Genomic DNA, 24,554 nt, shown 5'->3' on the forward strand with positions numbered 1-24,554 from the left:
TCCGCCCCCTCCGACCAACCCCCTTAAAGGGAGAGTGATCGAATTTACATGACTTTTGGTGCCTAAACTACCCAAATGTTTGATATAAATTTCCTAAAATAAACCCATTTTAATTCCAGTTTAAGAATTTCTTTATATCATATTTCCACTAATTTCAATAATTTAAAAGAATTATGTTCGTCGTGTTTTGCTTACCTATTTCACCTTTGATACTTTCGGTCTATCTAACGATAGGAAATCACATGACCTCAACAGCTTTTGTATTGGTTAATTTGGTTTGCCCACCCGGGTATCCTGAGGGTGGGCGGTGGCCACTCTTTAACATAGGATGGTAAATTATATATCAAACGATAGGAAATCACATCGCCTCAACAGCTTTTGTATTGGTTTGCCCACCCGGGTATCCTGAGGGTGGGCGGTGGCCACTCTTTAACATAGGATGGTAAATTATATATCAAACGATAGGAAATCACATCGCCTCAACAGCTTTTGTATTGGTTTGCCCACCCGGGTATCCTGAGGGTGGGCGGTGGCCACTCTTTAACATAGGATGGTAAATTATATATCAAACGATAGGAAATCACATCGCCTCAACAGCTTTTGTATTGGTTTGCCCACCCGGGTATCCTGAGGGTGGGCGGTGGCCACTCTTTAACATAGGATGGTAAATTATATATCAAACGATAGGAAATCACATCGCCTCAACAGCTTTTGTATTGGTTTGCCCACCCGGGTATCCTGAGGGTGGGCGGTGGCCACTCTTTAACATAGGATGGTAAATTATATATCAAACGATAGGAAATCACATCGCCTCAACAGCTTTTGTATTGGTTTGCCCACCCGGGTATCCTGAGGGTGGGCGGTGGCCACTCTTTAACATAGGATGGTAAATTATATATCAAACGATAGGAAATCACATCGCCTCAACAGCTTTTTTATTGGTTTGCCCACCCGGGTATCCTGAGGGTGGGCGGTGGCCACTCTTTAACATAGGATGGTAAATTATATATCAAACGATAGGAAATCACATCGCCTCAACAGCTTTGTATTGGTTTGCCCACCCGGGTATCCTGAGGGTGGGCGGTGGCCACTCTTTAACATAGGATGGTAAATTATATATCAAACGATAGGAAATCACATCGCCTCAACAGCTTTTGTATTGGTTTGCCCACCCGGGTATCCTGAGGGTGGGCGGTGGCCACTCTTTAACATAGGATGGTAAATTATATATCAAACGATAGGAAATCACATCGCCTCAACAGCTTTTGTATTGGTTTGCCCACCCGGGTATCCTGAGGGTGGGCGGTGGCCACTCTTTAACATAGGATGGTAAATTATATATCAAACGATAGGAAATCACATCGCCTCAACAGCTTTTGTATTGGTTTGCCCACCCGGGTATCCTGAGGGTGGGCGGTGGCCACTCTTTAACATAGGATGGTAAATTATATATCAAACGATAGGAAATCACATCGCCTCAACAGCTTTTGTATTGGTTTGCCCACCCGGGTATCCTGAGGGTGGGCGGTGGCCACTCTTTAACATAGGATGGTAAATTATATATCAAACGATAGGAAATCACATCGCCTCAACAGCTTTTGTATTGGTTTGCCCACCCGGGTATCCTGAGGGTGGGCGGTGGCCACTCTTTAACATAGGATGGTAAATTATATATCAAACGATAGGAAATCACATCGCCTCAACAGCTTTTGTATTGGTTTGCCCACCCGGGTATCCTGAGGGTGGGCGGTGGCCACTCTTTAACATAGGATGGTAAATTATATATCAAACGATAGGAAATCACATCGCCTCAACAGCTTTTGTATTGGTTTGCCCACCCGGGTATCCTGAGGGTGGGCGGTGGCCACTCTTTAACATAGGATGGTAAATTATATATCAAACGATAGGAAATCACATCGCCTCAACAGCTTTTGTATTGGTTTGCCCACCCGGGTATCCTGAGGGTGGGCGGTGGCCACTCTTTAACATAGGATGGTAAATTATATATCAAACGATAGGAAATCACATCGCCTCAACAGCTTTTTTATTGGTTTGCCCACCCGGGTATCCTGAGGGTGGGCGGTGGCCACTCTTTAACATAGGATGGTAAATTATATATCAAACGATAGGAAATCACATCGCCTCAACAGCTTTGTATTGGTTTGCCCACCCGGGTATCCTGAGGGTGGGCGGTGGCCACTCTTTAACATAGGATGGTAAATTATATATCAAACGATAGGAAATCACATCGCCTCAACAGCTTTTGTATTGGTTTGCCCACCCGGGTATCCTGAGGGTGGGCGGTGGCCACTCTTTAACATAGGATGGTAAATTATATATCAAACGATAGGAAATCACATCGCCTCAACAGCTTTTGTATTGGTTTGCCCACCCGGGTATCCTGAGGGTGGGCGGTGGCCACTCTTTAACATAGGATGGTAAATTATATATCAAACGATAGGAAATCACATCGCCTCAACAGCTTTTGTATTGGTTTGCCCACCCGGGTATCCTGAGGGTGGGCGGTGGCCACTCTTTAACATAGGATGGTAAATTATATATCAAACGATAGGAAATCACATCGCCTCAACAGCTTTTTTATTGGTTTGCCCACCCGGGTATCCTGAGGGTGGGCGGTGGCCACTCTTTAACATAGGATGGTAAATTATATATCAAACGATAGGAAATCACATCGCCTCAACAGCTTTGTATTGGTTTGCCCACCCGGGTATCCTGAGGGTGGGCGGTGGCCACTCTTTAACATAGGATGGTAAATTATATATCAAACGATAGGAAATCACATCGCCTCAACAGCTTTTGTATTGGTTTGCCCACCCGGGTATCCTGAGGGTGGGCGGTGGCCACTCTTTAACATAGGATGGTAAATTATATATCAAACGATAGGAAATCACATCGCCTCAACAGCTTTTGTATTGGTTTGCCCACCCGGGTATCCTGAGGGTGGGCGGTGGCCACTCTTTAACATAGGATGGTAAATTATATATCAAACGATAGGAAATCACATCGCCTCAACAGCTTTTGTATTGGTTTGCCCACCCGGGTATCCTGAGGGTGGGCGGTGGCCACTCTTTAACATAGGATGGTAAATTATATATCAAACGATAGGAAATCACATCGCCTCAACAGCTTTTTTATTGGTTTGCCCACCCGGGTATCCTGAGGGTGGGCGGTGGCCACTCTTTAACATAGGATGGTAAATTATATATCAAACGATATGAAAACACATAGCCTCAACAGCTTTTGTATTGGTTTGCCCACCCGGGTATCCTGAGGGTGGGCGGTGGCCACTCTTTAACATAGGATGGTAAATTATATATCAAACGATAGGAAATCACATCGCCTCAACAGCTTTTGTATTGGTTTGCCCACCCGGGTATCCTGAGGGTGGGCGGTGGCCACTCTTTAACATAGGATGGTAAATTATATATCAAACGATAGGAAATCACATCGCCTCAACAGCTTTTGTATTGGTTTGCCCACCCGGGTATCCTGAGGGTGGGCGGTGGCCACTCTTTAACATAGGATGGTAAATTATATATCAAACGCTAGGAAATCATATGGCCTCAACAGCTTTTGTATTGGTTTGCCCACCCGGGTATCCTGAGGGTGGGCGGTGGCCACTCTTTAACATAGGATGGTAAATTATATATCAAACGCTAGGAAATCATATGGCCTCAACAGCTTTTGTATTGGTTTGCCCACCCGGGTATCCTGAGGGTGGGCGGTACCACTCTTTAACATAGGATGGTAAATTATATATCAAACGCTAGGAAATCATATGGCCTCAACAGCTTTTGTATTGGTTTGCCCACCCGGGTATCCTGAGGGTGGGCGGTGGCCACTCTTTAACATAGGATGGTAAATTATATATCAAACGCTAGGAAATCATATGGCCTCAACAGCTTTTGTATTGGTTTGCCCACCCGGGTATCCTGAGGGTGGGCGGTGGCCACTCTTTAACATAGGATGGTAAATTATATATCAAACGCTAGGAAATCATATGGCCTCAACAGCTTTTGTATTGGTTTGCCCACCCGGGTATCCTGAGGGTGGGCGGTGGCCACTCTTTAACATAGGATGGTAAATTATATATCAAACGCTAGGAAATCATATGGCCTCAACAGCTTTTGTATTGGTTTGCCCACCCGGGTATCCTGAGGGTGGGCGGTGGCCACTCTTTAACATAGGATGGTAAATTATATATCAAACGCTAGGAAATCATATGGCCTCAACAGCTTTTGTATTGGTTTGCCCACCCGGGTATCCTGAGGGTGGGCGGTGGCCACTCTTTAACATAGGATGGTAAATTATATATCAAACGCTAGGAAATCATATGGCCTCAACAGCTTTTGTATTGGTTTGCCCACCCGGGTATCCTGAGGGTGGGCGGTGGCCACTCTTTAACATAGGATGGTAAATTATATATCAAACGCTAGGAAATCATATGGCCTCAACAGCTTTTGTATTGGTTTGCCCACCCGGGTATCCTGAGGGTGGGCGGTGGCCACTCTTTAACATAGGATGGTAAATTATATATCAAACGATAGGAAATCACATGGCCTCAACAGCTTTTGTATTTCTTTGCCCACCCGCGTATCCAGAGAGTGGGTGGTGCGCACTATTTAACATAGATTGTTAAATTATATATCAAGCAATAGGAAATCACATGGGCTCAACAGCTTTTATATCAGTTTTCCCACCCGGGTCTCCTGATGGTGGGCGGCATCCACTCTTTAACTTAGGGTGGCAATTTATATATCCAACGATAAGAAATCACAAAGCCTCAAAAGCTTTGTATTAGTTTGCCTACCTGTGTCTACTAAGGGTGTATGGATTTACCCACTCGAATACACTGATGTGGAACTAATATTAAGGCCTGGGCTGACTTGTTAAGGTTTAGGCTTAGCTTCTGTTTTCGGTTTAGAATCCGGCGCAGTACTGATAGGCTCCAACTAGGGCGAAAACGGTCTACCGCTGGAAATTCTGGCTATTTTAAATACATTTTAATTTGTTTTTGACTCGAAGAAATATTTGGTCCAAATTTCGCGTGTTAATTTTATTCTCGAAGACCTATTGGTCCGAGAATTTCGAAGTTTTATCATTACTTTAAATTTGTTACGGGTTTAGCTTTATTGCCCGTTTTTACTTTGGACGTTTCTACCATTTGGCGTATTTTAACTCTAATAAAAATAGTTTTATAGTTTTACAATTTTCATTATCAGGCTACATGCAATGTATTATTATCATTGATTATTAATAAGCTATAAATTTAAGACGACTTCAGTCATTGTAATGACCGTGTTCCGATGACAGTACGATAGCCTAATATTGTGATAGCGAATCCATGATACATAAAACCATAAGTGTATAATATTGTAACATAAGTGTGACACTTCCTATTCTTCACACGCGAATGTTTTACTGACAAATTGTGAAAGCTAAATTCGCATTACGGGCTTCGTCACAGTTTTGCATCCACTCACTCCCCCGTCACATGTAGCCTTTGACAGCGCCTCGCTAGGCGGATATTTTTTTCTTCTGATTCCCCAAAGTTACAAACTTATAGACTTATTATAAAACGTCGATGGAAACAAACTGAATTTCAATAATATTTCCCCCATCTTCTTTTAAAAGTGATCTATGTCTTAAAAATTAAATTTTTGATAACGACAACGTACGTTATTTTAATTGTCGAAACCATGGATGCAATTAGTCATTACTATTATTAACCTTAATTAGCGATAACAAAATCTAATAGCATTGGTTAATAAAGGGCTCTATGGTAACTGCAAAGGCTAATTACGTCGTTATTGATCAACCAAGTATTGATGGGACTTCAGTCTGATCTTTAATCGGTACAAGCACTACCTCCTGAGAACATAATCGATCGGAATAGCAATTTCAATTCCCAAATCACAGCTTCTCTGGCTCAGGATTACAACCGCAAATTATATATATATATCCCCTGTAGCACAAAGAGTCTTTTTAGTGTCGGTCCAAATACCGACTCTATTAAGCCTGGTTTTCACTTAGCGGAAAATCACCGACAGAAAGTTCGACGTCGGCGATATGGTTTTCAACGTTTCGTTCACTGTCGGCGTTTTAGCATTTTCACTTGGCGTTTTTTTAGGGCGGAAATAAAGCGTTTTTTTTCTGGCAGCGAGTTCGTCGGTTTTCGTCTGATAGTGGAGATTTAAGCCTAGGCCTAAAAATGGATGATTTACCTAATCATAATAGTGAACTATTGATTAAAGCTCATGCATGTAAGCATTTTAAATTTAATGTTATTTTACATGAACTATCGTGTTCAAAGAAATATGAGTTATGAAAGATCGGTTTGGGAAAGAAACATACTGGAAAAGAAGGCAACAAGGGTATCAAGAAAAAAAAACACGTTCCAAAATTCACAGAAAAGCACGTGGCCGAGTTCCGGATGCAAGAAGCCGGAAATTAACCATCCCCTCTGACGTCACAGTCACATTTCGAAAATGGGTTTTGATTGGTTGAAAAAGAGCGAAATCGCCCAACTGAGCGAAAAAAATAGATATGAAAAGCGCCACACAAAACCGAAAACCGACGGAATTTCCGCCCGGCGCCGACGGAAATTTTCGCCCACTTTCCGTCGACGCTGGGCTTTTTCGCCCAAAAACCGCCAAGTGAAAACCAGGCTTTAGTCTTAAACGTTTTGAGATAATTCCGCGTAGGTACGCTTTTGATCCCTTTTAAAGGCGGTACATTTTGAACCACTTGCCGACTCAAAAATTCAATGTTTAATATTAATTTAGAAGAGTAACAAAATTCAGATAGTGAACAAGCACAAAATGGAAAGGTCTCAACTAAATATTCACACTTTACTACCTTAAATTCAATTATTTGCTTGGGAGGTGGAATTTTTTAGATTAGGTTTAGATTAGGTGTACAATTCAAAATTGACTAATAGCTCAAAAATTTCGATATTAGCGGTTTTGTAGCTTTTGCCTGGGCACATCCAAGCTTCTGAATTTCTACAGAATCTATAGTTGTCTATTACAGAAACATCTTACTCTACAAATGTTTTTCTTAATATATACCTACCTTCGCTATTCGCGTGTAATAACTACTTAGCAATTCAATTTCTAATAAAATTCTTCAATAACAAAAGTTATTTTTATGAACAATTTAAATTAGGCATTCATAAAGCATTCTAGCTCCGAACAGGTAGATATCTAGCCTTCTCTTTTCTCGCGAAAATAGAAGCATTGAAATGGTTATTTTAAAAGTTAAATGATCAATAAAACTTAAGTTACTTCTGTTTGAACAGTTTGGCTTACATAGGATTATTTTTGAAAGATATAAGTGTTTTGGGCCGAATTGTTAATTAAAATCAAGCGTGAAATATAAATATACCTGGGAGTTAGAAAATTCACTCTTTTATATTACATTTAGCAGCAATTCTTTATTTACGAAGAACCATGAAATTAATCTGCACTAATATTAGCATTAGCTTAAGCCCGTTACCTTTTTCGTATTGAAACTACGACTTGGTTGTATTTCTTTCCTAATTCTTCTATCTCTAAGCTATCAAATGATGTTTTTCTAGATGAATTTGATTATTTATTTTTGAATTTTCTGAATTACCCATTCTAACCATATATAACGATTATCTGGAAAATGTATCTTTATTATACAAATTTAAAGCTTGTTTTCTATTCTGACTATAACCACGAGGAAAGGAACGAGATATATCTACTCGTTGTCAATATGTTAGGAATTTTTAATCAATATTTTGGAGTATGCAGTAATTAAAGTTTGGCGGTCTCGCGCACTGTATACTTTAATACGCAAAGCCCCAATATTTCTAGTTAAGACTCCCCACTTTTAAAAGTAAATATTTGCCTTTGATAGTCGAGAGGCGCACTCTATGGAGTAAACACCCAACTACAAAGATTGTTTAATCCCCAAATCTTCCAACTCATCAAAGTTCAAAGTTTTCTTGTAAGAGAAGAATCATCACCATGGTCTTTATTTTATTCTACAGTTCCAATGTCGACCTCTAGCTGTATCTATGGCAGAATTATTTACAAATGAAGCCGGCCTTTAAGAATTTCGATGAAAGGGAAATCATATAGAAGGTAGAAATCAATTATTTAACGTCCACATAGGGACAATGTCAGTGATAATGGCGATTATTAATTAAATAATAATATAATTAATCTTATTTTACATAATTGGTACGACCTGGGCAATTTATCCGTTGAATTAACTTATCGGTAGGCTTAGGTGTCATTTTCAATAAAGACCTTAGGCGCTGTTGCTTCGTACAGAGAGAGTATAAAGGTCAACTTTACCCTTCTCCCCGATACCTAGATGCTTCCGCGAAATTCGGCAGAACAGAAGAAGCCCGGTTGGAAAGGCGTCGGGCAGCGGCCCACTCGATGACGGCCCGGCAGAATGATGGAGCGGAATTAATGACTTGTCCACGACAGACTCCGAAATTTTACCTCCAACGCCACACGTACCGCTGCCAGAGAGAGAGAAGCCATTAGCTATGGATCCGCTGCCCCCTTCCCTTACGCAACCCTCTCGCCAGCGAATTATTACGCTTAGAACGTGGATCAGGCGATTTCGAGCTCCCACCCCGCCTCGACCTTCTTACTTTCGCGTCAATTTCCGAGTTCTCCAACGACCGATTTCAAAACTGCAGCGCTTTCCTTCCGGGGAGAAAAACATGTTTTTTGGAAAGCGAGAAAATTGATTTTAATAAATTTTGACATGGGACCAAATCGGTAAAAAAAAGTACAGAAAAGTTCTTCATATTTGCTAACGATTTTGGTTTTACCAAAGGTATATAAAACTCTTCAAGATTAGTATCCATCTAGACCTTGCTAGTGAGAAACTCGTGGATTATTTATATTTATATATAAACCAGAAAATGGTTTAATAGTCTTAGAAAGTGTTTTTAATAATTTTGAAAAGGTCAACGTGAAACAACATTAGCGGTATATTTAGATGTATTTCTTTCGTGGGGTATATATTTTCTACTTCTGTTTCTACGAAATTAGTTTGGTTCTACGCATTGGTTCTCATATTTCCGTTGTTTAATTTTAATTTCAAACTATATTCGTGCTAATCGTATAATGTTCGTATACGAAGAAAAGGGCGCGCAGTTTTCGCTCGAAAGGAGTAGGCCTTAATAGGATTGATCCGTCTTTTTCGAATGGAAGAAAATATCCCCGAGACTTCCAACTTCTTTTTGTCTCTCACTTTTAATTAATTCTTCTTCTCTCTCTCTTAATTAATTTGCTTTTAATAAATGGGGTTGCCTGTTCACCCGAACAAGCCGTCTTTCTCCGTGTGTCTCGTTCTACAGGTTTCCATTTCTTAAGAAAGATATAGGCGCATTCTCTCAAGGTCTGCCTTCAGCTCGTGCCACAAGGTTCAGAAAGTAGGATTCTGGAATTTTTTCGACGTTGCCGGAGTCCCATTACGTGGGCGACTTCGATGACGGAGAACTGTTCTCATTTGAATGGAAGAAGTAATTGGAAGTCCGTCTCTCTTCAAAGAGAAAAGAGTGAAGAGGAAACCGCCTGCTTTCCAACTTCTTTTCGTCAGGTTCTAAGAAAATGTGATACTTTCCTCTCCTTACATAAGATCCTTGAATGAGTGTTTCCACTGGTGCACGACTCTCAATCTCAGTTCGTTATTTTCACTACGGCTTCATGAAGTGGGGACGGTACCACGATGAAAGAGATCTTTTATATCATGGTCCAACCATTGAACAAACATTAATGTACTCGAAACGTTTTTCAAGGGGAAGATCAAGCCAGAATGGGGAGTACTAATAATCGGAATTATATTTTTTATCATTGTTAATCACGATATAATTTATATAGTCAAACCTACATAATAAATAAATATATTAGTAATCAGCTAAGCTAATACCCAAGGAACCACGCAGACCTAAGTCACATAGTGACTTGTGAAGCCAATTAAATAATAATAATAATAATAATCAGTTACGATAATACGCAAGGTACCACGGAAAGCCCTAGTCATTTAGCAACTTTTATGCCATTAACTCAGGTGACTGGGGTTACAATGCGTAAGGGTGTGGGTAGCAAGCCCTTCATGCCACGCGAGTCCACAGCTCCCTACACTTACTATCAGTGTTAACCTCATCAAGTTTTTATGGAAAGGTGTAACCGAAAAAAAAGTGATAACCAATCCGTCACCCCTCAGTATTATTTAATAACAATCAATTTTGATCGTAATTTAATCGTTTAAGGTTGTTCTTATAATCAGTGAAATTATCCGCTACTTGTTTAATTTAAAATTCTTTAATCTTATTAGTTATAATTTTGATCCTGAATACAGACAGTCTGAAACTAAATTTTTAATTAAGATTAAGATTGTTTGATTAAAAAAATGAAGTCGCTTCAGAGAGTTTAAATAAAATAATAAAATCGTTTCACACCATCTGGATAGGTTTTCAACGTCGATTAATTCAGTCGTAGAATAAAAATAATAAGTGAAATTCATTCAATTTATTTCAACATTCTAAAGGGAATATCGTAGAAAGTTTTGAAATTTTATTCCGGTCGTGGCTTTCGTAGTTTGCTTGACGAAATCATTCTGGATTTCGATCTCCGTCGCGGTTGGCCTACTCTAATTCCATTGAAGAAAGAACTCCGAAAACTATAAAATGCAGTTTGTTGTTGGAAGGCTTTGTCAGTCTGCGGGCGGAACGCGGTAATCAGGAGCGAGTTCGGCTCCCTTTGCTCGGAATAAAGTATCGTCCGAAGTAGAAACAGAGGCAATGGCTTAAATCACATAAAAGGCGGAGGCGAAGGGGCCCCAACCAAGAAACCAAGATTTTAGTTGTCGGCATCCGGCCAACTAAGAACCCGAAGGGACGCCAAATTTAACGTCTCTCCGTGTTCCGAATCGTAAAGTCGGATTTGAAGACTGCTATCCGCGCCGCTAAATGTAGTGGCATCTGCTTCAGTTTCCACAATAAAAATCCTTCGTTACATCCCTCGCGGTAGTCTCGGATTCTACTCGTTTCGGTCGCTGGTCGCTCCAGCTGATGTAATTTGAACTGCTCTCTTAAAGTAAACCGTTTGCTTATGCTAATTTAGCCTTCCACTACACCGCGTAAATTTTCGCTTAACTTTTAGCGTGCGTTGCTGCTGGTTTCGTCTATATCAAGAGTGCTTACCACAAACGCGGTCAAGACGGCATCCATTGCTCGAAGCCAAGGGGAAAGGATTGAAATTGATGATTCATTTGAGAACGAAAACTATCGCTACGCCGTCTTTCGGTAGTTTTGAGTAGATGTTATTAGTGGTATTAAAAGTATGTAATATATCGGACGAAGGGAAGTAGCCATTTACGTTATAAAAATTAAACAAGTACCTTAGCAGGTTCTACGCAGTTTCCAGTACGCGACATTTTCCCGCCAAAATACATGGTACGTGTATTCAAAAATGTAGTCGCGTAGGGATACCCATTTTTAAAACCCATTTTCCTATGTCGTATTTTTTTCAGAAAAGCATTTTGGGACATCTGTCTGTATTTATCTAATGAACTATTTCGGTTACAACAGATGCCGGACGTTCCTTTGTGGACCAATATGTTTTTGCCATTGGGTTTATCTATTACGTCAGTGTGACGCAAACGGCGGTAGAAGGCTGCTGCAGAATATTAGTTACGGATAAACATAGTCCAGAAAATGAATTATTTAATCGCGAAACATCTTACGTTAGCTATATCAGAGCCATATATGTAAACACTAGGAGTGTCTAAGAAAGACTGGTATCCCTGATTATTCTCTTAGAAAAGGGCGTGGTTTAAAGTGGAGATTATAAATAATAATTTATTTTTTTAAATAAATTATGATTATAAATAATAATTTTTTTAAAAAATTATGATTATAAATATTAATTTATTTTTAAATAAATAACAATTATAAATAATAATTAATTTTTTAAATTAGTTATAATTATAAATAATAATTAATTTTTTAAATTAGTTATAATTATAAATAATAATTATTTTTTTAAATAAAATAATCATATATTTTGGTTTTCAAAAATTGGTTCCCAAACACTTTGCCCACCGACCCCCGAAAAATGATTTAATTTCTAAATTTTCACATTTTCCTCGGATTTTGTTTTTGATAGCGAAGGGTTCAGCGAAAACTACTGATCTAAATAAGCGATTTTACTAGATCAGTTTCCCCGAGAGCGTGCCAAATTCTCCGCGATATTCAGTGTGAAAAGTAACTAGTTTTTCTTAAATTCATTTGCTGTTAAGTGAATGTGTGAGGGAGTGTCCTTCATTTTCTTACCGTGGCGCGTCTTCTTAGCGACGGAAGCTAACCAATGAAGTTTGGAGCTCGGGGGCAACGGATAGATAGATATCCGAAGTGTATATGTATACACTGGAATCTAGGAGCAACAAACCCAGCACCCCGCACAAGGAGAACGCAGCCCGTCAAAAGTCGTTCATTTTCTTGCGTACATTTTTCAATGGTTAGACGTTTTAGCGCCTGCTGCCGTCGGAAGGGGAAAATTTTGAAATTATCTTCCACCCCACCCTTAAAACGTTCAGCGTAAAGGTTCGTCCAATGAAATTCGTACACAACACGGCGTTAGCGTGTTTAAAGGCTAGCTGCGTTCTCCTTGTGTTTTTTGCTACTAGCTAGAACTACGTCTAGCCCAGGGCGTCACAAAGAGTAGAGGGACCTTTGCCTGTTTTGCATCATTTATATAACTTTTTGGTTGACAGCGATATATACCGAAAGCTATTAGAAAATTCTAAGGGTTAATACAGGGTATCAAGCTTGCCTATTCGTAAATCGTTAAACATCGTACTGTTTTCGAACGGGTCATTATTTGGAAAAGGACTTTGAGAGTTGGCTTTGTTGAATATTAAATGTCCCGCGCACGTGCAGTCACTCCAGTCAACTGAAAAATAATTCCCAGCTCAGGAAAGAGGTCCAGTCTAGACGGTGACGTTTTTGATATTTTAACAAGCTTGGGTTTCGTCTAGCGTACCGGAGTGATCTGAGAGTCCTTCGGAAAAATTAATTATTTAGTAGCTTTCTATAGCCATCATTTTCGTCCGCGACGACGTCTGTACGTCAACGATAAGCAGAATACTGGAAAAGCGTAGTACAGGAAATACTTCAATCTAAGCAATTTTTTAATGACCTAGCTTTATTCTTCCTGGGTCTAAAGTAATTGCGCATTTGTTTACGTAGTTTTCTTGGGATTGACCTTGTTATATTCGTAGCTTTTTAGTTGCCATAGTAACGCGTTTAAGTCGGTCATGCCATTAGAGCACTCATGGTGGTCACGTTATTATTTCGACAGATCGTATAGTGTTTTGCCTCGAGATATGTAACGTGAAATAATGTCATGGCGTCCGTTTCAAGGCGGGGCTTCGCTACGAGTAAGCACCCAATATGTATTACGTTTTACACAAAAAGATAGTGTCGTGTTTATTGTAATCGAGCAATGTTCGTGTCTCAAAAAAAAAAACACTTTATAATATCCAACAATATTTTAAAAGCTCTGTTCTGTAAATACGTATGGTTAACTAATATAATATGTTTTTAGATATATTTTATCTTATGTCTTTAACTAAATTTTTGCTAACAAGACTTGTTATTTTAAGTAGAAAATTCCATTTGCAAAACATTTCTAATTGTTTTAATTAAGGATTTATATCATTGCTTCAAATTAAGTTGACCAAGTTTTCGGTGGAGATCACCATATATTCTCAAGGTCGAGATCACCATTTTAATAGTAGTTATTTTCATTACAAGATTACAGTTTTATTTTCATAAGAAACATGATATTGGTCGATATCACCATTTACTAAAGATCGCCAATTTGGGCAACTCTGCTTTAAATAAAAGTAATTTCAATCAATAAATACTTGGAATTGAAGTAAAATCCTTGAAAAGAAGCCAATATGAAAATTTCGCATTTCTTGGCAGGGGCTAAAATAATAATTTTTTAGAACTGCCCAAACAAAACATACAAACTAAACCCCCAAAACATAATTTTAATGAGCTGTAAAAGCAGTTGGAATTCCTAATTTATAGCAAACGAATATTTCAACCAAATTCTGAGAGAAAAAAGGGCGGTTAATACACAGAAAAAAAGGTGTTTAGGTTTTCAACATCTAAACATGTTTGAAACCTAAATACGGGTAAGAGTTGGTGTTGTTTCCTAAAACACATCTGTTTAAATAAAACGAGTTTCTCAAACAATCTTCCAAGATCTTTGCGGTAGTGTTCCAAACCGGAACAGCTGGTAAGAGGTCATGTTTAGAAATTAAACTTTGATGTTTTTAAACATAATTTTAAACACTGAGGTTTAATAAGTGTATATTGCGTTACGTGTTTAATATATATTTCGCGTTGTCTATTTATTTCGTTTAATTTCGTTTTCTATTTTTCTAAAAAAAAATATTCGTTAACCCCCGTATATTAATAGTGTTAACTACAATATGGACCGGGTTCTTATATCATCTCATAATTTTAAGTTATTGGTAATTAAGACTAATTAAATAACACTAATGTATATAAATCAATAATTGAACATGAACTACTAAAAGTTAATAAAATAACATTACTTTTGATGTGATTTAAGGCCGTATTAACGCAAATATAATTTAAATTAATATCGCTAAAATATAATCAGGCAGTTAAAGAAATGAAATCGACAGTATTGGCAGTAAGTTTCATTATTTCGTAGCCAATTAATATTAATGTTATTTTAGATCGTAATTAAACAACTCAAATATACGGCTACTCAAAGAGTGGCGTATACGGCGAATTAACACATGTTTTAAACCACAACACCCAAACCTTTGAACATGTTTAGCAACTAATCTTAAAAATCTTTAGACGTGTTTTCATTGTAAGCGCCAAAAGCATTTAATATGTTTAATCTCTAAACGTATTCTATCTAAACACGTTTTAACGATAAATATGAGAAGCAAAGAACGTTTAATTTCTAAACGCATGATGTTGCAAAGCTGAACACCAATATCGCCTAAACATGATCGTTTTTAAACATGATAAATATTCTGTTGCATTTTGGTGTTTAAGAAACTGTTTAGTATCTAAACACCTTTTTTTTCTGTGTAAGTAACTCAGTTCAGTAAAATTGGCGGCGTTTGTCGATATGTACCGGAAAGACCCGTCGACCGCGACATCTGCCATGAGATAATCAGCTATTTTACATTTTTCATCCTCTTTTGCAATGAATTCACGATAAATAACACTGCCCAAATCCGATTTTAGAACTGAAAATCCGAGGTTAAGAACTGCCTAAAACTGCCAGAATTGTCCACTATTTTAGGCCCTGTCTCTTGGGCCAAAACCTCCACATTCATACGCCTCTTCGTTAAATACTTTGGAAAGTTCGTTGATAGCTAAACGTAAATAGAAGTTTTCGTAATATAATGCCGAAAATCAAGAGGGCCTTCGTTCGAATATTTCACACGTAAATCGAACCTGAACTTCGAAAAGTGAGCTGTTAATGGGGTTATTGACCGAGTTCCAGGTTCTTAGCTGCCCTCGTCAACCGCGCCTAATACCGGAATCTCATTTGGCAGCTTCTTCGAACGACCAAATTGCGTAGCGCAAAACGAGCCTTTTATACCGGATACTTTGTCCATTGTTAGAGTGAGCAGACTCTGACTAGTTTCAGCGCGAGGCCGTGTTCTATACGGATGCTATATTTACAAGACCTATATGCGCGCGCATTCGATACTTGGTGTCGTGTTTATTTCAAACAGCGGCTGTAACAGGACCTAAGAAGCCCCTATCGGAAAGAGTGTCTATAAAAGAACAGCGCGACACGGTCATTGACAGGGATGATTTCCGGGAAATACTCCCAAGTTACTAATTCATTGGGAAAGTTGAAGGGGTTGTAAGCTTCATCGCCCACCACGTTATAATTATAATTGGAATACCTGTTAATGGGTGCTATATAAGTTTTTCCTGAAGGATCACCTCGCACTGTCTATTTTTAAACGCAAGATATTTAGTGGAAACCTCTGGTTACACTCGGTCTATAGGGACTTGGCAGCATGACGTCACGCCGTACCTTTGGCTATGGCCACCATGCTGGTAATCTTTTTTTTTCAATTGGAATAAGCATGGGTTACGTATTATATACGTCATGCTGCCAAGCCCTTATTCTGTTTATGATAAAGGGTATTACACATTTTTCACCCCACCTAAAATTTAGGTGTAATTATAGCTAAGGCGTAACTTCCATTTTGTTTTAATGTTAGTTAGAAATATTTTGATTAAATAAAATTGAATTTAAGTAAGAAAAATCTATTTAATTTACCTTTCACGGTTCATTAGGAACAAAACTTTATAGTTTAAATAAGTCAAAAATGCCAAATTCTGCGTGCTATTTGGCGTCAAAGAAACCCCTCAGTGTAGATTTTAGAGTTGGGTGATGTACAGTCGTTTTAGGTGTTGAATGAAAATTAAATTATGAAGCGCCATAGTGGAAACTAAGCTTTAGCCACGGAACAAAAAGCCTAGCACTAGCGTTACACTTTTCAAAAACATTGACCAATTTGCAGGTATTTAGGGCGACACTTTGCGCTAATTGTATAGCACTATACAGGGTGTTAACTAAAACGATTAAAGGTCAACAACTCTCAATGTATTTTAGCAAGGAATTTGAAACTTTCACGACACATAGCACGTGCAGGGGGTCACTTAACAACGGAAATTTTCAAAACCTTGAACCACGTCCTCAAGGTCACTTAGAATTTTTCTCGAGAACCATTAAAGATACAAAGTTGGTTTCAATTTGAAAAGTGTTCGCCTTCACATTTAAGGGGTAAATAACTTCGATACTTCCTCATTTGACCAAAAACAAGTCGGAAGAATTTAGATAAAAACATGAAGGTTGTGATGAAAATAATGTTACTCGAGACCAGGTTGAAGGGCTAATAACTCGAAGATTACTAATGATAGAGTATCAAAAGTTGCTAGTAGGGCTTCTAACGCTGATCTGGTGTCTGATGCTTTCACAGATGAACTGGATTATTTTTAATCCGATATCTTTAGCGGATAACAGATTGTTTACTCTAACGGCAGTACGCGGATACGCTTTTGCGCTTGTCTGACAAGCCTATATGACTTTCACGGGTTGATCTGTTTTTTAAATTGTATCTTTAACCCGCGATAACGGCGGATATACCTTTTTAGTATATCTTTATATTGACTTCTTGGAACTAAGCCATTTTTTTGTTGCTATACAAAAATTTAAAAGGATAAAAAACATTCAACTAGATGTCGGAAAGTAGACATCATAAAGACAGATATCTACGCGCTTATCAGATAAAATAACTGCTTTCTATATCTGTGGCCTCGTCGGTTACCGAAACGAGATAATAAAACTAGATTGCCGCAGGTCAGATAAAAAAAGGAACAGGTAGCCAGTGAATTCAGGTTTTTTATCGGCGATATATCTTATATGATAAATAGTAATCAGATTGCCTTATTCAGATCATCGTTAGAAGCCCTAGTTGCTAGAGATACTCATCTAGTAGAGGGTCTTTAGAATTTGGAAACTCAAAGTTTATCTCGAGAACCAATGGATTTAGAGAATCAATTTTCATCTATTTCGAAGGGAGTAATACTAGGAGAATGGTAATGTGTTCACAATAGAACACATTTTAGTCTTCGTAACATTTTCAAATTCTAATCGTGTTTACGTAAAGAACATTTAAATGTGTTCAAAACCTAAACACACTTTTTTCTGTGTAGATGAGTATGTCTATCAAATTTTGATACTCTAGCATGAGTACATTTCGAGTGATTAGCCCTTCAAACCTGGTCTCTAGTAACATTATTTTCATCACGACCTTCTTGTTTTGTCCTAAATTCCTCGACTTGTTATTGGTCAAATAAGGCATGGTGAAAGATATTTACACTTAAAATGTGACGGGGAACACTTTTCTATATGAAACCAACTTTTATCTTTAATGGTTCTCGAGATAAATTTTAAAAGACTTTGAAGACATGGTTCAAGGTCATGGAAATACATTTGGAGTTATTGGCCTTGTATCGTTTCTTAGTTAACACCCTGTATAGTGCCAATAATTTCCCCTAATTATGTCGCCGGTAATGAACAGCAAATGCGTTTAGTACACTAATAGAAAATAATGACTTTTCAACATTTATCCTTAAAGAGATTTATTTTTGATCTATTTTTGTTTCATTTTAAAAAATCTTACACTCACAAGGAGACGACCCGGGGTGTTACACACCGATTTCGTTCAAACTCGGGGGATTGGTAGACCTTCATGTAAATTGAAAAATCCTAAAGGGAATTTATTCAATGGGTAACGGTTTTGCCATGGCCATGAAAAATGTTTTTGACAACATAAAATTGAAATTTTTCCTATTTAAGCCATATTGGTTCATTTTCACCCATTTGGTTCAAATTGATCAAAATGTGATCAATTTTGATTTTTTTCGTCAATTTTTAATTTATTTTTTTATAATTTTGGTATTTTAAAACTTTTAAATTTTTTTAAATCTTTCACAGGGGGGACCCTTGGAATCGGTCCAAATCCCATGTGATTTTCAATGGGAAAATTTCTATTTTATGTTGTCAAAAACATTTTTCGTTGCCACAGTAAAACCGTTACCCATTGAATAAATTCCCTTTAGGATTTTTCAAGTTACATGAAGGTCTACCAATCCCCCGAGTTTGAACAAAATCGGTGTGTAACACCTCGGGTCGTCAGTATAACCTCTTGTATTTTCAGATCGGTGGCTGAGGTTCTGCGTAAGGATAAAAATTTAGCTAGGCCCAAAACCAAGATTCCCCCCCCCCCTCAACATTTTAGCATGTTTAGCATCGACGAACCATCGCGTTTAACCTTCACCCCACGAACGAAGCAACGTATAGAATGTAAATTGTTCGGCTCCCGCGCAAAATATTCGTAAAGGACGCTGGTTTTACCCGCCCAAACTGCCCCGATTTCTTCAATCTCCGTACTCCCTCACCGTATATTCTCAACTGGGTAGTTAAAAAACCTTGGGTTCCATCGGTTAGGGTCCACTATTATTATTCAAATTCGGTAATAAAAGACCCTTTTTCTTTAAATTTCTCGGAATATTCCCTTGGCTTATCTCGATTGCTCTAGCTGTAAACAGCTTTATCCAAATGTATCAGTGTTCTATTGGATGTCTCGCTGCTGTGTTTGCTCGGCTCTACACTCGCGAAAATTTGCAATAAATTTCAAAATCCACAATTTTGTCGGTGAAGAGAGTTTTTAGGGGGGCAAACTTATTTTATCGGCAAGTGCATCGCCCACACATAGCGTATTACCAGAAGCTTATAGTATATCCCTTACAAAAAAATATCCATCTAAAATCGTTATATGCAACTTGCATTTTTTAAGTAAAATAGAATATTACGCGCTTACACTGGAACGAAAGGTTTACACTTTTTACGCTTTTTCATACTATTTGTTTCACAAATTTACACTAACTATACACTACACCGTAAACTATTGATACATCTTCGGTGTGTTTGTGACGTTTGGTGTTACACTTGTACGCAATCGGGGTAAAAGTTCTGATTGGTCTGAAATATAGTTCGCTATATAAATTCGTCCGCTGCTTCCAATTAATAATAATAATAATAATAATAATAATAATAATAATAATAATAATAATAATAATAATAATAATAATAATAATAATAATAATAAGGCTTTATTGGGATAACCAGTTCAGTCAGAGACTGATTTCCAACTGGGTCCTGAAATATCTTAAATATGGTTTATAGATAAAATGTACAATTTGAAACATGACAGTACAAGTTTAAAGTACAAGACAAAATAAAGAATTAAATAACACATGACGCAGAAGAGCGTGACAGTTAATGGCAGATTATGGCAATTAAATTTGTATAAGGTAGATACAAATCCTAGGAGTTCACGTCTGAACTGTGATAGTGTTCATTTTTTACGTAACAAGGGTGACGGAAGAGAATTCCATAGACTAGTACCCCTGAATTCGGTTGGTTCGTGTAACGAATTATACGTTAAGGGTTATAGGTTAAACTCTGATGCCATCTAGAAAAATATCTTTACATTAAATGCGCTTAGAAGCGAATTATCTTAACATAGTATTATATCACGCTTCAAAATTTATTCAGTGGCAGCACTTTTTTTTAGGATAAAATCAGCGGTATACGTGTTCAAGGTGAAGAACCTTTGAAGGATAGGGAGCTGAATCCTACTCTCGTAAGATATTTATTATATACTTTTGGGATTACGTAAAGATATTGTTGGCAAGTACCATCTTTTTTGTAACATAATGTAAATGTATATTTTACTAGGAAAACAGCTTTTTTGTCTGATCCCTTCGCGAAAGCTTTCAGAATCTTAGTAAAAGAGCTTGGGCCGATATATAAATATATTCCCCATTTGTTTACATATCTCTTAGGATGCTAAATTCTAAATTTAGCACCGAATTCCCCTAGGATTATCAAATATTGAGTTTTGAAAACATTACTACAATAATATGAGTTTACTCCGAGCAGTACAATCCAATTTTACATATTAACTTTTAATATTTTCGGCTTTGGGGTATTATAGTTCGCTTCACAAATATTTATGAAATTTATGTGGTTGAGAAATATTTACGAAATCAGCTTCAGAGGCTACGATTTTTTTATTTAAATTTCTAAATAAAACTCCGAAAACTGTTTGAAGTTTCCCTTTTGCTTAGGGCGATTTCAGATTTGGTCCCGTTTATCTCTGTGCACAGTGGTTCAGTTGGTTTGTCCTAAAAACCTTATATTTTTGCAACTGTATCAGAATCAGAGTAACAAAATTTTTTAGCCATCTGCAGATAGGGTATGAGAAGTGGTAGCCTGTGGTCTATTCCGGATCTCATTGTTCTTATTTAAAAAATGCCTTTTCCGCGCGCATTGTTCGAACTTTGGTTTATTGATTTTATACATGATTACATACATAGTTAATTCTAAAATTATGTCAGATGTAAACCACGTTACGAAATGGAATTTGGAGCCCCGAATAGAATTTTAACGAAAATTCTCAAGAATTTCTTAATTGTCATTCCGTCTAATTTGACCAATGGAAGTTCATTTTTATTTCGTCGTACGAAGAAACCTTATAAAATCGGCGAAGTTTTAAAATTACAGTGGAGCTGCTAAATCCGCAAAAAAGCGAAATCAAGTTGGATTTCTGGACGACGAGATTGCAGAAGCGCATCCAGCGCTAAGAAATTTCCTAAACGCGTAACAAAAAATGCGTAACACTGTCCAACAAAGAGTTCGATACAGCTAGAAATGGGAATCGCTAGTGAGAGCTGTAAAAAGAATTCGGAGTATGTACTCGCTATAAAAATAGTCAACTGGTAATAGTCGCGGAAGTTGTAAAGCGCTAGTCATTGCGAGCTCGATTACAAACGCAATAATTGTGTTTCTGCCTTTGTGTGTGGAAAGATAAATTACTTTTGGCGCGTTGTAACCCTACCCAGACTACTCCCAGATTTAATCTATAGCGTCATTTACCGTCACTCGGAAACTACGTTTAATAACGGAACGAATTACTCTTTATCCCTCTCCGCGGCTACAGCGGAGTAGCGGACTACGGGGTCACCTTTCGGGCCCCGTCAGTAAAAAGAGTTTCATTTCGACAACACTCTTTGCGCGCTGGCAGTGGCGAGGGTCCCCCTCCAATCATTTCCTGTTCGTGACAGCGTTGTCACCGGGCGAATAGTATCTCGTCCGCGGCCCGCTGACCGACATCTAAGTACGTCCTAAGCACGCGGACGAAATGATCGGGGGTATGCTGGCCCCTTTATTTTTTTGTACGTCTATCCGTCCGTCTATCGAATCTCGAACAGAACATCGGCGATCGGGGATAAAATCGATATATCGATTGGGCCCGTTTCTGGCCAGATATTCCCGCAAGTCTACAAAATATAACTCGGGCCCTTCTCGGGGATGTTCTTCCGCGGGATGAGGGTCGTCGTGTTTCCGTTCGATTTATTCTCCAGCCAACCAGATCATTCGGGCCCCTCCCCTCCTTCCGTTTTCTCGGCCCATTTTCTTCTTACTCTTTCCCAACATTTTCTCCTTTTTTATACGGATAACAAGCTGGATTACAGTGTATGGGCTTATTTCAGAAACTGTTAGGGTTGAACGTCTTTGTAAAAGGAATTTCAGTTGCGGCTTTTCGAACTAAACGGTGTTAAAAACCTTATTTTTTCCTACGTTGTCCATGTACCGAGCAAAAATGATCATACAAACTTGGTTTCCCGCGAAATAAAGTGTTTGTTGGTTCGACGTCTCTAAGTAACAGAATTTACTCATTTTATACATCGTAATATGACGGTGACTTTTATAATAGTTACAATATAGGGACTGGTTTCTTCACGTAATCGGTGTACACGCTTTTCGAAATAATTTCGCCATGATCCAAGAACTGGGCGTAATCCTCTACGTAATAATAGAGTGGTTAACTAGGATGCTCTAGAAGCTTCAACGACAACGTCGGGAGTATCTACACGTTCGTGAAACTAGTTTCTTTAAAATTAGTTAAGTTGCTTTCACTTTGACTGCTAAAGAAACAATTTACAGTTTAACACATTTTATAAATACGAGGAAACAAAAAAATGTTTAACCATACTAAAACGCGTCTTATACTTATATAGCTGTGAGCAATGTCTAAAGACAAACATTTGCTTTCGTGTACCCTGATTCACTTTAAACGCGTCAACGTAGTCCAATTTCACCCGTAATACACAAGGCTTATGACCACTTCAATTTAAACCAATATTTACGACTGGTAAAACGCACGTTGCTAGAAAAAGAACAACATGCCATAATAACCTCTCGATTTGTTGAGCACGAAAATTGTAATATTCGTTATTTTGTATTTAAACGCTATCAGGAATCCATACCTCTATTATCCTGGCGTATCGCGTATGGTAAGATCACTCTGTCGGCTTTGGCCGCGCCTACGAGAGAAAAATAAACCTCTCACGTAGTTTTTTGTTAAGTTAACAATAGCCGCGTTCACACTAGGCACTTTGGAACCATTTTAAAACAGTTTCGAAAGATCAAACTGTAAAATTTTGCTATCGAATGTATTTATCGTATGGCTATTAATACAGTTGACACCGAAAATGTTCAATTTTATCTTTGGAACCGTTTTTAAATGGTTTCGAAAGTGTCTAGTGTGAACGCGGCTATAGTGACGTCAAAAAAACCGTTAGCCACAACGAGACGAAAATCTGCCGCGATAAGCATTCCAAGTAGAGGTATGGATTCCTGACGCTATAGATGTTTTAGTACGTGTCACATTAACTCGACAGAAATATGGTGTCGACTTCAAGTTATAAAAAGTTCCAACTCCGAATTATTAAACGCGAAAAGAAAAATGATCACGTGAATCTCCACGTTGTCGTTCAAACTTCTCATAACTTCGGAGTACATTTCGCTTAGTCGGAGTACTTCACGCACTCTCGGCGTACTCTTAGTGTAATTTTGACGTACTCTAAGCTAAGTCGGAGTACTTCACGCACTCTCGGCGTACTCTTAGTGTTATTTCGACGTACTCAAAGCTAAGTCGGAGTACTTCACGCAGTCTCGGCGTACTCTTAGTGTAATTTCGACGTATTCTAAGCTTAGTAGGAGTACTTCACACACTTTCGGCGTACTCTTAGTGTAATTTTGACGTACTCTAAGCTTAGTCGGAGTACTTCACGCACTTTCGGCGTACTCTTAGTGTAATTTCGACGTAATAAGCTTAGTCGGAGTACTTCAGGCACTCTCGGCGTACTCTTCGTGTAGCTTCAACGTACTCTAAGCTTAGTCGGAGTACTTCAGGCACTCTCGGCGTACTCTTCATGTAGCTTCAACGTAATCTAAGCTTAGTTTGCTTTTTTTACGTACTCTCGGTGTACTCGGTGTACTCGGCGTAGTCCAGTTGTAATCTTAGAGTACCCTGCGTATTCTGGGCGTGCTCCCTGATGCGTAATCTGTGTACGTACAAATTCCGAGTGATCAGCACCTGCAGTTCATTTCTGCAGAGAAAGGAAAGTCTTTTAATATTATCTTTCATTTCGAAACTGCGTTGGCTTCCAAATAAGCGGAATAAAGCTGTATAACTGAAAATCCGCGCGATAGCCGTATCTCGATGTAAAAATATTGAAATTTGAAGGGCGACTCAATTCCCCGAAGACTTATTATCAGACGAGAAAGGAAACCAGGATGAGAGTCGCCCGGAATATAAAAATCAATAATATTTTACCCAACTCTCAAAAATATATTCGAAGCGTTTATCGGCGCAGTTTTGCCTTTCAGCGGCCAGGCCTATATCGACGCGTTATTTTCCAGATATAATTTTTCCAAACTGAGAATTTTGATAGATAGAGGAGGGGTATGGGGAGATCGCCGCGCGAGACTATGCAAATTAAGCCGAAGTCCGCCGGACATTAATCATATAATAAGGGC

Source organism: Leiobunum rupestre, chromosome 8 (genome assembly GCF_980474605.1).
Source record: "Leiobunum rupestre chromosome 8, qqLeiRupe1.1.hap1, whole genome shotgun sequence".
Classification (NCBI taxonomy): domain Eukaryota; kingdom Metazoa; phylum Arthropoda; class Arachnida; order Opiliones; family Sclerosomatidae; genus Leiobunum; species Leiobunum rupestre.